Here is a 4,467-nt window from a genome sequence, read left to right as displayed (position 1 = left end):
AAAACTAAGACCAATGCATCGGCCCGTGTTATACATAAATTTATAATAATATATTGTGCATATGAGTATAATATTATGACTATACAGCTATAATATTATGTTACTAGCACGATATTAATGAATTTAAAATGTCATAATTATCATCGTGGTCATTATAATAGTGTATTAATATACCGATTATATACTAAGTAGATATGCCTACCTACAAATTATCAAACTACCTTACCAAATTAACTATAGAGGTAAGCAATGTAATTGTTTGGCTCCCATGTAGTGATGCACACTGGAAAAAAAAATTACCAAATTAACCAGAATTATCTTGTTTTCATTTTTTTTTTAATAAGTCAATCCCTTATATTTATTTAATTCTATTTCAATATTAAAATAAATTATAGATATTTTCAAGGGATGGGGGGCTTGCAAGATTGCGAAGTGTAATATTATTATTTTATCTTTAAACATCTAAAATCGTTTGGCTGATTATCAATACTAGTCACCAGCTATAGTGGCTATAGGTAGGACAGGTAGGTATACATTGTACAGAAGTCCTTGAAACTACTTTTATATTATTACTTAATATTTGATTGCATTTAAAAACGCGATAAACCTATATTTTCTAATTTGTTTTATGTATTTCATTATTATGGAATAATTTTAACGCAAATACCAAGTGCCTCTTTAAATAGGTATATAATATCGTATGTTTGCATTCGCGTATTAAAACGTCTACCTATACGATATTTCCTAATTCGATGCTCAACATTATGGTGAATTATTAATTATCTATTATCAAATTTAAAAGTAAGAACATTATCTATATCTGTGCGTTTTTAGTTTTCACGGTCTTGTGGAAGATAATTTTTAAAAGTATTCAAGTAGGTAGGTACCTACCTACCTAATACATTCATATACAGCTATAAAAATAATTATTTAAAAATCAATAAAATTTAGTATTATTGGATACAATTATACAGATATTTTTAAATATTTAAATACTTTAATATTTCTAATGTTTAAATAATAGTTAAAAATCTAATATAAAATTGTACGTTTGCAAGGCGGAGAAAACACCCATGTGTGGTGGCTTGTAGCCAGTAGGTCATGGTAATGTTCAATACGAGCTGATAATGATGGTATAACGTTTAGTAATAATTAATATCATCACTAGTTTTCCGTATTATTTCTTCAATATGAATCTATAATTTTAATCATTAGTTCATTTTGGCTTGTCTAAATAGTAAAGACAATATGTCTACACGTACACACACTACCTACGTAATAGTATATCACTGTTTTTACAATAATTTACATTAAATCGCACTATAGGTAAGCCTTATACGATCAATGAGTTATTATATTAAAAGTTATGAGATATTATATTTTCCTGTTAGTACAATCATTATTTTATAGGTACATTTTTTTTATAGTTGTGTAAACTGTACGAGATGTATACATAGATGTTAGTTTATGTAAAGGAAATTATGTTTACCTATATATTGTACATTAAACATTGTATGCAAATAAACACGTATTATAGGATCAATTAATATAATATAATATCGATCGAATAAATATATACATTATTTATAGGTAATTAATATTAATACAATTTATTTTTATCGCATAATAGTTCCCTTGAGTAGGTACGTCGAGTACGTTTAAAGTGTAAAATACTTAAGTTTTTTTTTCTTTAGCTATAGTTTATTTTGTTAATCAGTTTTTTTTTTATTATCTTAAAACAAATTAAATGTCTATAGTAAGTTGATGAATGTGAAACGCTTTAAGCCTAAACAAACTTTTTATAGTAGATAGGTATCATAGGTACTTATATGCTATATGAGTAGAGTATAGGTAATATTAATGTATAGTATTATTTCTAAAAAAAAACATAGGTTTTATGTTAAATTATATATTACAATATGTTGTTAATACTTGGTATACCAACTAAAAACAATTTTCTATTGAATTGACCGAATAAAACAACATCAAGAAGACATTTTAAATAATTGGGACAACAATATTTAATAAAATACCTATACCTACTGAGTACTGATATTATAACTCTTTCCCTTGGATTATTAATTTAAAAAATAATTTAATTTTGATTATTAGCCTTAAGTTATATAATTTTTTTTTATTTTATTTATATAATTCAACGCCCAAGCGTGCAATTTTACAAAATTACATGGAGATACAGTGAAAAATAAATTTTTAACATATTTAATAAATTCATTAATGGCCAAATAACAAAAAATAATCTAGGCTAATTAATTATTATAATTCATAAGACGCATCTTTCGGTGAAGTGGGTGATTTTTCCCATATGATGTGGAGTGTGTAGGAATGATCTTTATAGTTGCAGTGAGTATTGGGACACGGAATGTGATATTTGATATAATATCAGGTGCATCCAATAGGTGCCATCGAGAAGATAGATAAGGAAACAACGATCGACTTAGGTTTCCCTACGACGTGAGGACATTGTTAGGATATTGAAAGAGTCTCGGATTAGGCTGTATCATGAAGAATAAAATATCTTTATTCATCATGGGCTGTAGTCGTCATGTTGAGGGTGATCTATATCCTAAGCAAATACGATAGGTAGGAAAGAAACTTATTTTGTACGCGCTCGATACATACCTAGTTGAGTGCGTACAAAAAAAGAATTATTAATAATAATATAAAAGTGATAAGTTGTTAAACTTTATATATATATAATATATATAATACATTTGTGATTGTACTTCTTTATTTCTATTACCTACTTTATGTTATCATAATATCTATTATTATAGGTACTTACCTATTTTTTCTTTTACTTCTGATTTAAATTTTTACACTGTCTATCAGTGGGCCTCAATATTCTTTGTATGAAATTCAAATAAAATAAATGAGTTACCTATAATAATTAATTCAATACACATAATGACTAATGACCATTAAAAATTAAAAATTAAAAAATATAAGCCTGTTACTAAATTTAGTTATAGGTACCAAAATGTCATTAAAAAAGTAAAAGTTGTGTAGCTGTAATCTAAACATTTTTCTCTACATTCTATATACTTTCTATTGGATGATGATAAAATGTAGGTAATTATATACTTTGTACATCAAAATAGTGTTTGATAAAAATGTTATAATAAACGTATTTCTTGGTAAGTTATACTGACAGATCACAGATGTTAAAATAATAAAATACCAACTATGGTCCGTAACGATATGACTATATGAGAAGGAAATAAAAGTAGTACCTACCTATGAACATACCAGGTAAGCCTGCAGGTTCAATGGGTAAACTAGATATCATCGATTCCGCCAAACCCCGTTTTGCTAGGGGCAAAGGTTGATGTGGTCCATATAATTATGCCACTTCAACCGTGGAGGGCAGCAGTCAAATAAGTAATTAATCCATTGACAATACTAATTTGAAGTTGTAAAATTAGGTAACTCGAGATTGATCCACTGTTTTTTATATATCAAACAATTTCTTACTATAGGATAAGGAAAGTATGGAGAAATATATAAACTTCACGAACAAAAATGATAAATAGTTATAACACTTAAGTAAGTATTATATTTTAGGTATAGCTACATTTTTTTTCAAATCAACTAAAAAATAAAAAACTGAATGGTTTAGAAAGTCCTTAAAAAATTATAAATTGAAAGGGCCCCAGGATACCTCGGAGAAGTACTTTAGCTGAAGTCCTTTGAACCTCCGTCGTATCTCTTTTGCTGGTAGTATAATATATTTGTATAAACATATTATATTCCAATGCGATATTCCTACTAATATTATAATATTAATATGATATGCCGTAACCAATGATCATTTAAATAAATAAAATTAATTTTTTTTTTGTAAACCGAAAAAAATTCACCTTTTTTTAAAACTGTGTAGTAGTTTTTAAGTTTATTAACTTCCGATAAACCAACATCCATCTTATAAGCATAGAACTTCAAAAAATATAAAATATAGCGCTAATGGGTAGGTATTTTGGTTTTAGTGTACCTCAGTTAACGGGCAAATCAGAGTAAGTGTACCCTCGCTTTGAGAACTAATTTGACCGAGATGGACATTTTTTTCTGGGGCAGATTGGATTCAATATCTTTAATCAATAAATTTGGTACAAAACGAAAGTGCTACTCTTTAAACTTTACTGATACAACGATTTGATGCTTGCGTTTACCTAATTTGTCAGAGTACCTAATCAATGGCAACCATTTGTAAACAAAAAAAAATTTCGATTTTCATCGTAAATCTCAACATCTTTGTGTGAGGACCTCTTCCAACTTCCAAGCAACTTTTCTTATGTTTTTTTTTTGTAAAAGCAAGCCCGGATTAAGGGGGAGGCAAGGGGGCCATGGCCCCCGGGCCTCAATAATTAGAATTTATTTAGGGGCCTCTGATTTGTCCATTACTTTTTGCGTTAAAGACACTATATAACACTGCATAAATCATCTAAAAAA

The sequence above is a fragment of the Acyrthosiphon pisum genome, chromosome A1 (assembly GCF_005508785.2).
Source record: "Acyrthosiphon pisum isolate AL4f chromosome A1, pea_aphid_22Mar2018_4r6ur, whole genome shotgun sequence".
Classification (NCBI taxonomy): domain Eukaryota; kingdom Metazoa; phylum Arthropoda; class Insecta; order Hemiptera; family Aphididae; genus Acyrthosiphon; species Acyrthosiphon pisum.
This window is presented reverse-complemented; position numbering follows the sequence as displayed.